The sequence below is a fragment of the Gastrolobium bilobum genome, unplaced genomic scaffold (genome assembly GCF_033153095.1).
Source record: "Gastrolobium bilobum isolate Gb01-03AN ecotype WA unplaced genomic scaffold, APGP_CSIRO_Gbil_v1 utg441, whole genome shotgun sequence".
Lineage (NCBI taxonomy): Eukaryota > Viridiplantae > Streptophyta > Magnoliopsida > Fabales > Fabaceae > Gastrolobium > Gastrolobium bilobum.
The window spans coordinates 24229-38921 of NW_026897808.1; the positions used below are offsets into that span (position 1 = coordinate 24229).

General features: G+C 31.5%; 1 long non-coding RNA gene across 2 annotated transcripts; it reads right to left on the reverse strand.

Moving 5' to 3' along the window:
* Positions 1-5126: 5126 nt before the first annotated feature.
* Positions 5127-7490, reverse strand: LOC133310500 (uncharacterized). Of its 2 annotated transcripts, none has more exons than XR_009751465.1 (3): positions 7196-7490; positions 5969-6066; positions 5127-5549 (listed from the first exon to the last, which is right to left on the reverse strand). It is a non-coding gene; the product is annotated as an uncharacterized LOC133310500 (long non-coding RNA). The 2 variants fall into 2 exon arrangements; XR_009751464.1 differs by having other exon boundaries at positions 5127-5789.
* Positions 7491-14693: the final 7203 nt, after the last annotated feature.

The window sequence follows — 14693 nt, forward strand, 5'->3', positions numbered from 1 at the left end:
AATGGTAATGATAAATCAAAATTTTAACAAGAATGATGATTATTTCAACTTAATTAATGATTTTATTTTTTTACATGCATGCTAGATACACATCTGGATAGAATTTGAATTAACTTGGTATATAATTTATAGGTTTGGTGTTTGTCATTTTAAATGATATAAGTTATGTCATTTTAGGAGAGAGAGATAGACACAAAAAAATGGAAATCATGGGAGAGAGAAAGTGGATAGTTTTTTTTATTTAAAATTTAAATAAAGTTTTTTTTCTGTGTTTGTCTCTCTCTTAAAAGGACAGAGTTTTATATTATTTAAAATGACAAACATTTTTCCTATAACTTAATTAAGATATATAATTATTAAAAATTTTATAGGGGAGAGATTTTATCGGTGAATACTTGTGCAACTCCATTAAATGAATAAAAGATTACATCAGTGTATATTTTATAAATACAAAAAAATGAATGAAGCTAAAAGTAAAGAATAACAAAGAACAAATTTTGGTAACCATGCTAACCAACTAAGCTAACAAAATAACTAACTAAACATCGCTATTAATATTATCATGTGGTGAATGGGCAACAATATCAACTGCATCTGCATCTTCTGTTGGGAACTCGGTTTCCTCAAGCTCGGCTCAGGGGCTTTTTTTTTGCAGAAGTCAGTTAGTCTGCAAGATCCTGATATCATCTCGACAATACCTCGGTCTGAACTTTACCAGGTCGGACAACGCAGCGGAAAATCAAAACAAAAGACTGGAGAGAGAGAGAGAAGGAGAGAGAGAATACAAGCAGTTTTTAACGTGGGAAAACCTTCTTCAATGAAGAAGTAAAAACTCACGGGACCTAGTCCAGATTAAAAATCCACTATGAAAATAATGGTTACAAAGAATCAAATACACCAATGTGGTGGTTAACTCAACCTCTCCAACAATGGTGATAATCAAACTACCCTAGAGATGTTTCACTCAAACTCTCTTTAGAGATCTCTCAAATGCAAAACATAAAGCTTTGCTCAAATCTCTCAAATAATTTTCTCTCAAATTTCTAATCTCTCAATCTAACCTAGCATCTACCCTCAACTAATGAATATATAGAGGAGGTGTAATTTAGGGTTTAGGGTTTTTGAGAAACCCCTCAATGAGCTTGGGCTTAGCATTGAAGGAGGAAGCCCAACAAATCTCCCCCTCCGACTTCAATGCGTCGGCTTCAGAATCAGCCCGGCTCCTTAATAGCAGTCTTCAAATTTCCTTGCTGGAACCAGCTTTGTCATCATGTCGGACCAATTTTGGTCAGTGTGAACTTTGACGAGTTCGAGCTCTCCACCTTCCACCACATCCCGGATCCAGTGATACCCCACATCAATGTGCTTAGTGCGGGAGTGATAGGTCGAATTCTTCGCAAGATGGATTGCGCTTTGATTGTCACAACCCAGCTCGTACTTGTCTTGATCATGGCCGAGTTCCATGAGGAACTTCTTCATCCACAACATCTCTTTGCTTGCCTCAGTAGTGGCAATGTACTTAGCCTCAGTTGTCGATAGTGCAACACATTTCTGAAGTCTTGATTGCCAAGAGACAGCTCCTCCAGCAAATCTCATCATGTATCCCATCGTCGACTTCCTTGAGTCGGAATCTACCCCTAAATCAGAATCCGAGTAGCCTTGCAACTCGGCTTTGCCTTCTCCAAATCGGAGGCATACATTGGTTGTACCTCGGGGTTTTCGTTTTTCATGCAACAAACGAAAACCCCATAAACAATTCTCGATTTGAAAGGCTGATGTTCATCAATCGATACAAACTGATTTAAATCACGGTGACTGAACCAAAAAATTGATAACTGGATTAATCAAAAACTGAAAAATAAAAAATCGAAAAAAAATCACAAATTTTAATGGGATTTGATCTATTTTCGATTTTGGTTGGTGAAAATCGACCAATATATTATGTATCTATTGTTTTTGAAAGACGGTGACTTGGAATCTTATTGTTTTGTAAACTTGGAATTTTGGATGTTATTAATAACAAACTATATTGTTTTAGTTTTTTATTGTCTATTAACCTATTTTAACTCTTCATGAGTTTAAGACTTGAATTTTTCAGTAGTTTGTAACTTTAAATGACTTTATTTTGATATAGCTAGTGATTTATATGACTGACATTTTAGACTTTTCGAAAAATCGAAAACTGATCCAATCAAAATCGAATAAAATTGGATTGGATCGTATCGTATCGAATTTTAAAAAAATATCCAAACCAAATGGACGATTAAATGATCGAACCGAAGCGATTGGATTGGATGACTTTTGCTTCAAAATCAATCTCGTCCGGACCTTAACACTCCTACTTCTGGGTAACCCAGAAAAGCACACTTATGTACTCTTGATAAGAACCTTAGGGCATGTTTGGTGCATAGTATAAGATAAGGCCTGATAGTATAAGACCTGATTGTATAAGACCTGATTAAATTTTAATACTATTCTGCGTTTGGTATGGTATTGTATAAGATAATATCATCCAATATTTTAAAAATTAATATATTAAAAAAAATTATTTTAATATATTAATATTGAAATAATATATTAGTTCTTGAGAATTGTACTTTAAAGCAACATTAATACATCAACCTTTTATCAGGCCTAATCCTACCCCTTAAGCTTGATTAAGTTATACATCATTTTAATGTATAAAGAAATAATGCTGTATAAGCTTATACTATACGATGATCACACCAAACAACTGAAAATGTTATAACGTATAAACAGGCCCTTATATGATGGGAGGAATTGGTGCTTGCATAACTAAGGCAACCAAACACTTCAAGATCAGTAAGTGTTGGAGCTAACCGATATAAGATTTCGTAAGGGTATATATGGTTGAGAAGTGGTGTGTTGAGCCCATTCATAAAGTAAACACATGTTTAATTGTGTAACACCACAAGCTTCGAGGAAGACCACATTGAAAAAGCAGACTTCGTGCAATATTTAATATATGTTGATGCTTCATCTCGATGATACTGTTTTGTTGAGGAGTATCAATACAACTCCTTTGGCAGATAATTTCTTAGCTATTATAGTAATCATGCATCGAGAATTTGATAGCATTGTCACCATGCTGGATCTTTAGTGTCGTCTTGAATAGATTTTCAACAAACTGACAAAATTTTGGATATGATTTCTACTTCAGCTTTAGTTTTCAGAGGTATTGACCAAGTGTAGCGTGAATGATCATCAACCATAGTTAGATTAAAACAATGCCCATGTATAGAAGGAAAATAGTAAGGGCTCTATATATCTACATCTAATATGTCAAAGATGTGTATACTTTTTGTATTATTGGAATGAAAAGGTAACTTTCGTGGCTTACCAAACCGACATACATTACATGGGTTTGTATGATTTGGAGGAATAAAAGGAAACTTTGTTGACATTTGTTGAAAAATTTAATAGGAAAGATTACCCAAGAGAAAGTGCCACAATTTTTTCATCGCTAAGCGAGCTTATTGCCAATGAAGATGATGTGTTTCCCAAGGCAACATCGTTGATGTTGAATTCTTGGAAGAACTAACATGTACAAGCAAGAGGAGTTATGAAACAACAAATGGTAGGAAAGGGAAGTAACAAGTTTACAAATGCATATCAAGTTAACATTGAATTCTGAAACGTAAAGTACATCAAGTAAAACGAGGGAATAAGAAATATGTATTGTTCTAGAAAAGGCAAGTCAGTTCTTGAGAACCATTAAGAAACACAATGGAGATGGCTATGATTCGACGAAATAAACGTGATATTACCAAACTGGTGTGATTAGTTTCTTCTACGTCAAAGAGCCAACAAATAGAATCATTACCTAGTACAATATTGGAAAGTTAGCTGCCATTACAGAGCTTCTAGTAAACTTAGTCTCTTGCATACGAGTGTCGTGAACTGCTGGTTGAACTTGTGTAGAATTTAGAAGATTGATGAAGTTATGTTACTGTTCATATGAAAAAGAAAGGCCACTCTTGACTTACCTTACTTCTTGACTAGTGGAGTCACGTTCAAGAGCATCATGCATAACAAAATTTGTTGATCCACGAGTCTTTGACATCGATGAAGATTTATAGCCCAGAGGGAATCATGCTTCCAATAAAATGTATTAATTGTGTGATTGTTCTTGCCACAATACGTACATGTTTTAGTACTGCTATGGCCAACAACTTTGGTATTGCAATCTTTGGTTTTGTTAGAGGAGAACTTTCAATTATTATCAGCGGTGTTCATGCATAGACGCGAATCAGCAAAATCAAAGCTCAACTCTGAGTAGAATTGCTTCTCCTATTGAGTAACCAAGGAGAAAGCCTTATTTATGTTGGGCATAGGATCTTGAAGCATGATTTGAGATCTCACATGAGCATATTGCTCTTTGAGCCCCTTTAAGAACTGATCATGTAGTCCCAGTCTCTCTATGATCTCACCAGAGCAAGTGCTCTACAAGAACAAAGCTCAACAAATATGCATCTTGGCAATGGCTTGAGGTACTCTAACTCGTCCTGTAATATCTTCAATTGTGTATAATAATCAATGATATTTGCACTTCCTTGTTGCAGCTTATAGATTTCCTCCTGGATATCTGACACTCAGAAAACATCTACCTATGCAAATCTATTCTTGAGATCAACCTAGGCTTAGTATGCCTCATCAATCCAGAGAATGAATTGCGCAATAGAATTGGTGATAGATGTAACATCCTCGTATCGAGCCGGTCAGTTAACATGCATATAGTATTAAAGCACAACGTAATTTAAATGCCTAAGCAAAAGACTTACTTTAAAGTTCACTGTTAACCTATGTAACTTCGAGAATTAACTTTTTCCTTCTCTTTTTATGATGTATCACATTGCAAATAACTTTTCCATAATATTACTGATTGTACAGTCTCATACCTGCACAACAGATTTACTTATTAATCCTGTGACCATAAGCAGCAGTCAAAGACCATCAGGGTATGATAACCTATACCAACCCCGACAAAGTCACACGAATAATATTTTCACTGTAAATTGGAAAATCTAGGGATTAAATCCCACTCTTATACTCAATATCTGTCAATCAGAAAAGTCCAGCATATATGCATATAACTGATAGCCCATTCATCGAACCTAGAATCCATCCACAGATTCAATCAACTATTGGCTCCGTGCCAATACACATCTTATCTAACTTGACAGTATAAATAATTATACATGCTACTAAAATATGCATCTCAATGAATAAATACATACATATATGCCTGAACTACCAAATATACATACACCATGTATGAACAAACATCTCAAAATAGTACAGACCATATACAACTGTAGTGGTCATATATCATGACCCAAAGTAATAGATGTACAATCTAAAAAGTACGACATCACAACCCAACTGAGTCCTCTAGCCCTGGACAGGGTTCTTGCTTTGGGAGGACTCTCCTGCTCTGGCACACCGAAAACATGTCCCCAAACGGGGTGAGATTACTATCTCAGTAAACTTAGGGTTTATAGAGTAGTCTCCACCCATGAGTCAACTTCCTACATGAGAGGTCAGATACAAAACATCATATATACATATCATCATACACATGTAACTTCCAAGAGCTTGGGTCCTCCAGTGGATAGTCTAAATAGAATCTCCTGAAGGCTTGGGTCCCCCCGAAAGTTCCAACATGATAATCCAAAGGCTTGAATCCCTAATAATTTCATGCACTTAAGGCTTGAGTCCCTTATGGAGGCTTGGGTCCCTCCGCATGATATACTCTTGAGGCTTGGTCCCTCAATGAAAGCATAGGCATGCAAATGTTCAATGGTTAAGAACCACAAAGCAAGCATATCATATCATATTACATACTTATCTATATAACATTCAATCACATAATTATCCATACCATAGCCTTATTGGACCATGGTGGAACATACAAGAAAATAGAAGGTTCCTTAAACCATAAGCTTACCTCTTGAAGTTCCCACACAAGGCTTACTTGTAACACAAGCAAGCTAGTCACCTCCTTCCACAACTTGATCTTCCAATTCAATATCTCTAGGCTCAAACCTAATTAGGAATCAACACCAATCATTACCATATATGTCATATTTCAAGTGTTACATACAAAGCTTCAACACTTTAATGATTCCTTAAATTTTCGTAAATGACATTCAAATTGGTTTAATAACATTCCATTCATGCCATAACACCCCTTAACATATTTTCATGCCAATATATGTCAAACACACAAGTCATTACTAATTAATTCACAAGTTAAAGAATGGACCTAACCTAGTTAGCTTTTACCACTAACTCAAAGTAGATATCTAACACTTTAAATAGGCTTATAATGTCATCAAAATAGCCTACAAATCATAACCAAAATCTAACATGCTTCCAATCAATTTATTCACATCATGGCCGAAATTTGTGAATTCATCAACTTTCAAGGTTCTCCAATACAAATCACTACCATGTTCCTTGAATCTCAACCACCAACAAACAACATTGAATTATTGTCCACATAATTTTCCTTAACATGTCATAAACATAACAATCAAACTTAATAAACTTAACAAGATTTTTAATGACAACCACTTAGTCCATTACACATTACATGATCTAAGGATCATTATCCATCATCATTCAATAATTAAACAACTTCCTACATAGTTGTTCTCTCACATGGTCGAATGCATACATATAGATTTCATAAACACTCTTAGCTTCACATAGTTTTTAAACACATCTTTCATCAATCCTTTGATCAATAATCATCATTTCTTATTCACAATTTATCAAACACATGATCTTCACTCGTTTTTATCCAAATGGCCAAATGACCACTTGTTCTTTAAACAATCCCACATGATTTTCTTTCAACATTTACTAGTTCTTTCAACTTTCAATGTATCCAACAACCAATAATCATCAATAAACACATTAAAATATTATGATCAAACCATCAAATATATAAGACTTAATACTTTTCATGACTAAAATCTCAAGGTGGTCTAAATGGTGAGCTCATCGATTTTTCCTTATCAAGAAGCAATCCTAAGCATATTTTGTAAAGGAACATTCATTTAAATCAACCTCTAACTCATCATACCATTAAAATTTCGAATTCACTATTCATAAAAACCTATAATTCTTAAAATTTCATGAAAACAAGAAAAAAGAGGTGATTCCTTACCACAATGGATCAACAATGGAGGGGAAAATGGACTCAAGCTCCCATTTTTCTCAAGAAATTCGAAATCTTTGAGGAAGAGGAACTCTCTCTACCGTGAACCCCACTTCAAAATATTGGTACCAATGGATTCCTCTCGAAATTTCTTTTGAGTTAGGCTTTGGAAGCACTTGATTTGCATGTCTAAAACTCAAAATATGATTTTGTGAAATTTTTCACTCAAAACTTTCTTTTTCCTCTCATGGTGGACGGGCTGCACGAAGGAGGAAGGGAAAATGGCTGAGTTTTTGTCTCTTTCTTATTTTCTTTAGTCACATAAGTGACCAGTAGATATTGGTTACACCACTAGACATACAAACTTCATGTTTTAACTTTGATTTCTTACTCATTTCTAGCCATGACTCAATATTTTTTTTATATGTGTGTGATAACTCATAACCCATAAATTTACTCATATATCATGGATTTTAGCATTTAATAATTTCATGAGATATTTTCTTGTATCTCATCTAAATTTTTCGGTAATTGTAAAAATTACTGTATTTACCTAAAATTACAGAAATTTCACTTTTATCTTAAAAGTGATTTTATTTCATTAATTATATTTCGTATCTATTAATTCATCTTAAACATAGCAAAAATCCTAATTTCTCATTTTACTGGTGTAGGCTATTATAATAGACCTATGAATCCAAGCTAAGACTGTAGTGTTGCAGCACTGCTACACATTATATAAAGGATCCCACCATAGATGGAACAATGCTTACATTAATGAAGCTAATCTTGTTCTTGGATGGGAGCGCCATACTCATTGCATAAGCCCAAATGTGATAATTCTCACTATTCATTAATGGAGAAATCAATATGAGAAAAGGATTTTCACTTGAATGCAAAAAGAAAGGGTGTGAAGGATTTGTGAGAAAGAAAAATGGTGAAAGAAGCAAGAGAATTCGCAAGAAAGCAGTGAAAAATAGTGAGTAGCAAAAATGGTGGATACCATAGCTTAAAGTTATGATACCTTATGACGAGTGAATATTGAGTGCAACTCTATTGAATGAATAAAATATTACATTAGGTGTATATTTTATAGATACAATAAAAGAATGAATGAAGCTAAAGCTAAAGAATAACAAATAACCAATCCGGCAATTGGGCTAACCAACTAAGGTAACAAACTAATTGACCATGGTTATGTAATATCATCACATGTGAATGAGTAGTAGTATCAATTACATCAGCATCTTCTGGTGTAATGAATGTTAGTGCACCAATATCATATTCGAGTTGTATATGTAATAAGAGTTTAGTGTTTTTTTTGTTGTTGCAAAAAGAGAGTTTAGTGTTTTTACATGTATAGTGAGAACCGAATCAGTCGAGAAATCGATGAATTGGTAAATAAAATCAAAGAAAGGATAGATGTGTTGGAAGTATTCAAGTATGAGTTGTAATGAAGTACCACATTGGCTAGACCTAGACCAAGTGATGACCATATAAGTGCAAAAGACCCATAAACTTACAGCCTTAAGGTTTTGGGTTAAAATGTGGTGTCGGCCCACTTATTGTGGTTTATCGCTTGGCCCATGGTTGTATCCCTTGCAATGGGTTTTGGGCTCCCTCATACCATTCCCAACAAGATGAAAAAAATATAATGAATAACTTGAATATTTTTTAACATAATAATAATAATAATAGATTTAAGAGATTAATGTTTCTCATGTCATAGGAGATAATTGTATCTCTTACACACATATAAAAAGTGTGTGGGGCCTATGTGAAAAGAAGAGAGAGAAAAATAGATCCACACACTTTTATATGTATGTAGAGATAAAATTATCTCCTATAACATAAAAAATATTAATCTTGAATTTAATTATATAATCTCATCAAAACTAGTGAAGTGCCTTACCACGAGTTCATATCTAATGCCTTGAGTAGTCTATATATAACCACTATAAAATTATATATATGAATGAGTTAAGGTTATATATATATATATATATGATTCGCTTTTTCTATATTAATTTTTTAATTCAAAACGATGCCGTTTTGAGAGCAAATATAGATAATTTAATCTACATTCAATGTAGAAACATTAAAGTCACACACACACACATATAGGTAAAATTGTTTCTGCAGCCGCTTTACGTACATCAAAGGCAGGTGTATGTTTATGATTTCTCACATTTAATGCTTTTATCTTTTGTATGGTTATGATTCCCAATATTTAATACTTTCACGTATATATATAGCAAGTATTTGACTAAGTGGCGGACCTAAAATTTTTTTTTTCATGTCTGCACCATTTAGTGATAAGGACTTATGTATGCCTTGCATATAAGATAATAAATGTAAACCTTTTAAGAACTTGTATGGATTAACAAGGTTTACATAAAAATGATATAAAAACAGCATGTTCGTGTAGGGGGTGGGGGTTAAACAATTTTTTTTTCATCCACATATAAGGGCACTGTTGGCACTTGGCACTCATTCATAGAAAGGATGGCACTTGGCACAAAGCCACAAACACTGAAACTACAGAGAAACATCAAAGGTCAGTGTAAACTAAAGCTGCATGCTAACTTCATATCATCTCTCTCCACTGTTTCCATTCTTCTATATATATTCACCTTCTAACCATGTCTATAGTCGTTCTCTGTTCACGTACCAAAGCTCGTTAAAATCTCGTGCCTTATGTGTTTGTGTCTGCACTTGCAGTCACTTGCACATGAGTAGGTCCGTATTGATTTGACCGTTGCACGTACATCAGTTGCAGAAATATATACTATATATATATATATATATATATATATATATATATATATAATGCAAGATATTCTTACATCGGTGTAAGAGTTAGAAGTCTTGCACCCAATCTTGAGCATTGATTCACTTGTATCCAACGGCTCACATTATCAAAAAATTAGAGCCCTTAGATATAATTGGAATCAATAGTTAAGATTAAAAGTTGTAAAATGATCCTAACCTTATATATATATATATATATATATATATGGAGAGAGAGATAGGATCATTTGACACCGGTGTCAAATTTAAAAGTTTGACATCTCATCTGAGAGCCGTTAGATAAAAAAGATCAATGGTGTAACATGCTTACAAATCAGAGTCGTTGATCTTTTTTTATCTAACGGCTCTCAGATGAGAGGTGTCAAACTTTAAATTTGACACCAGTGTCAAAGAATCCTGTCCCATATATATATCTATAGGGAAATATTTTTCTCATGTTGAATGAGACAAATTGTCTCATGCAACACACAAAATGAGTGAGATCCACTGAGAACAAGAGAGAGAAAGGAAAAAAGTGGGTCCTACCCACTTTTTTGTGTGTTGCATGAGATAATTTGTCTCATGCAACATGAGAAAAACATATCCCTTATATATATATATATATATATATATATATATATATATATATATATGGGTCAAGATCATTTTACACCAGTGTAAGTTACACTCTCAATCTTGTCCATTGATTCAACTTATATCTAAGGGCTCAATTTTTTTGGTAATGTGAGCCATTGGATACAAGTGGATCAATGGTCAAGATTGAGTGTAAGACTTCTAACTCTTATACCAATGTAAGAATATCCTACCCCTATATATATATACTAGTGAATTACCCGTGCGATGCCCGGGGAAAAAAGAACAAAATATTTGTCGTCCGCTGTGGTTGGTTAATCGCACTGCAAACCTTATACTTACAAAAACCTGTGTTGTTATCTTGTTCTATATTTATGGTGGAAAAAACTACAACATTGACACAGAACTTTACAAATGTCAACCATAAACAAAAATCTGCTATCTAGAGTGATCAATATTATGCAAATCAAATATAATTATCTACTCGATGAGTTATGTAAAAAATAAATACGCCATAGTAGACTATGTTAAAATGAGGATGGTTAAAAAAAGAAAAAATGCATACAACTTATTGCTAACTATAACAGTCACTAATAAAATCAAGGTAACAAACAGACCAAGCAAACATGGAATTAAAAGATCAGCTTGTACCTATACTATTAATTCAGTGTCATTCTGTAGCAATCATTGGAGGGATGAGTTTAACACATACCAAACATGTGATTTCCTATGTTTATGCATTATCAGGGACATCCTCTTCTACCATCATATTTATGCCTACGATACAAAATGCAAATGCTCATTAAATAAATTACGCTAATATGTTAACACCCAGAAGTAATAATCTCAACAAAAAAAAAATAGGTTATTTTTTTAGAACCCAAAAAACGTTGTCTGAAAGGGATTTGAAAGCAAATTATCCAAATGGTTATGTATGAGTCATATTTTTTGCTTACATTGGAACAAATGTGTCTAAACAGCATCGAATCAATACACATGTTAAAAACTTGTAACAATATAAAGAACCCACAATGATAAATTTTTAAAAAATAACAACATACATTTGGGTCCACCAAAGACTTAAAGAATGAGGTGACAATAGCTTCACTGCTTCAAACACTTGAAACTTGATATCTTGGCTCATTATATGACTCCAATTTTTTTTTTACGTTGACCTTAAATAACATGAATTTTTCATTAAGAGCGTTCAGTTTTCTTGGATAATGTTCCAAATCAGCACCCTAAGTAAAAAAGCTTCTTCAAAATTAAGTGTAACTCGTGCGATGCACAGGAAAAAAAGAAATTTGTTTGTTTGCTACCTATAACTAACGTTTTTATATTTATTCACAAAAAAGGCTCTTATAATTACGTCTAAGATTTTCTATTTTATCTCAGAGATGAACTTTCATTTATTATAATTAGATTTATAAAATAATAATAAATAATTATTTTTTTGCAAGGATTTGTGATTTTGTGTAGTTAGTATTTGGAATTTTATAAATTCGCATTTACAAAAATTGAAATCTGAATTAGGAATTTAATTATAAAAGGAGAAAAGTGAAATTTTAATTTAATTATTAAAACGTGTTGGCAGGCGAGGCGTGCAAGCCCTTTGGGCCAAGCCCATTTTGCAACCTCTAACTATAACTGTTTTATATAAATAATTATTCTTTGCAAGGATTGTGTCATTAGTATTTTGAATTTTACAAATTTGTATTTTCAAATTTTGTCTTTTTTAATGATTTTAATTTTGTGTCGTTATTATTTGAGATTTTATAAATTTGTATTTACAAAAATTGAAATATGAATTAGGAGTTTAATTATTAAAAAAGAATAACAGAATTTTAATTTAATTATAAAAATGTGTTGGAAGGTGGGGCGGGCAGGCCCTCTAGGCCCAGCCCAGTTTGCAACCTTTAACTATCGCTCTTTTATATAAATAATTATTTTTTTGCAAGGATTTGTGTCATTAGTATTTTGAATTTTACAAATTTGTATTTACAACAATTAAAATCAGATTTAAGAATTTAATTATAAAAGAAGAAAGATAAAACTTTAATTTAATTATAAAAATGTGTTGGTGGGCCGGCCCTTCGGGCCGATCCCAGTTTGCCACTTTAACTATCAGCATGCAATAGAATTTTATATTTATCCACACAAAAAGTTCTTATCGTCACATTTAAATTTTTATATTTTATCTCAGAGATGGACTTTCATTTATTACAATCAGATTTAAAAAATAATAATAAATAATTATTTTTTGCAAGAATTTGTGTCGTTTGTATTTTAAAGAATATTTTTATAATTTTAAATATTTTTTTCGTTTAATTAGTAATTTTTTTATTTAAATTAAGTTAATTTTATACAAATATTTTTTCCAGTTTGATAATAAATTCTAATAGTTATAATAATTAAGTCCAATAGACATAATAATAACTATCATTAATATGCTTAATAATTTCCCATACAGAAAGTAGTGATCAATATTAAATGCTGAATCTTTTCCCACCTCTCAAGTTCAAAATTCAAATTTAAAAAGTTTAAATTTTAAGTATTGAATATTTTCCCTCTCAATAGACATAGTTATAAATTAATAGGCTTAACAATTTTCTATGCAAAAAATAAAGGGAAACATGCATAGAAGTCTCTGCACATTCTCAAAGTAATAGCTTCTAGGTAATCATTCACGACATAGGAAATTGTGTTAATTACACTCTTACATTAAAAGAATGAAAGTTTGATTTCTTTATAATATATTTAATTTTAAAATTTAAAATTCAACATGATAATAGAATTAATTATACATACTTTTAAAAAATAATTTTTTCTTTTTTAATTTATATTATATACATATATATATAAATACATTTAAAATATTTATCTTAAGTATTTATTAAAAAGTTTCTTGTACGATTTTTTTCCTTTTTGTATCATTATTTTAACTTAAGATATTAATTTACTTTATTTTAAATTATATTTTTATAATTTTAAATATTTTTTCCGTTTAATTAATAATTTTTTATTAAAATTAAATTTACTTTATAGTGGTTTCATTGTTATTATAGTTTTTCTTGGATGTAGCGAAATTAATAGACTATATTTCCAAGGCAGAAAGTGTAATTTTATATTTGTAATAAAAGATGACCTATTTTCACACACATCATGTTTAAATTTCAAAATTCAAATCTGAAAAGTGAAATATTTTGTAATGAATGCTGAAATCTTTTCTCACTTATCAAATAAAAATTTAAATTTGCAACGTTTTTAAAAGTGGAAAAATTAAAGTGGTATGTAGTATGAATGTGGATATTGGAGGAGAGAGCAACAGTCAGCAACTTGCCAAATAATGATTTTCCTTTAAGTGTAGATATAGAAGATATGTCATTTCTTCTTTTTTATTTAAATTTTGAATTTAAATTATTTTTTAATCAACTATACATTATATATAATTTTAAATATTTTTTGTTTAATCTATAATTCCTTTAGTTTGACTTTGTAATTAGCTAATTTGTTTTATGATGCTTTTGATTTGAATTCTGGGTTTTGAGTCACCAGCCACTATTTATACACAAAAGAATTTTATTTTTGTTACTAATTAAGCTCAATAGTTGGATATTAATAGGGTTAAGAATTACTCATGCAAAAAAAATTTTAGGTATAATAATAAATATCATTAATAGACTTAACCAATTTCAATGCATCAAGAAGTGATAGAATTAAAAATTTGAATTAAAATTTTGAATTTTGAATCTTATTAAATAGGAAACATTTTAGAGTGATTTCATTGTTATTATAGTTTTTCTTGAATGTAGCGAAATTAATAGACTCAATTTCAAAGGTAGAAAGTAGTGTAATTTTATATTTGTAGTAAATGATGACCTATTTTTCCACACATCAAGTTCAAATTTCAAAATTCAAATCTGAAAAGTGAAATATTTTGTAATGAATGCTTAAATCTTTTCTCACTTATCTAATAAAAATTCAAATTTGCAACGTTTCTAAAAGTTGAAAAAATTAAAGTGGTCTATATATGAATGTGGATATTGGAGGAGAGAGCAACAGACATCAACTTGCCAAAGAATGATTTTCATTTAGTATAGATATAGAAGATATGTCATTTCAT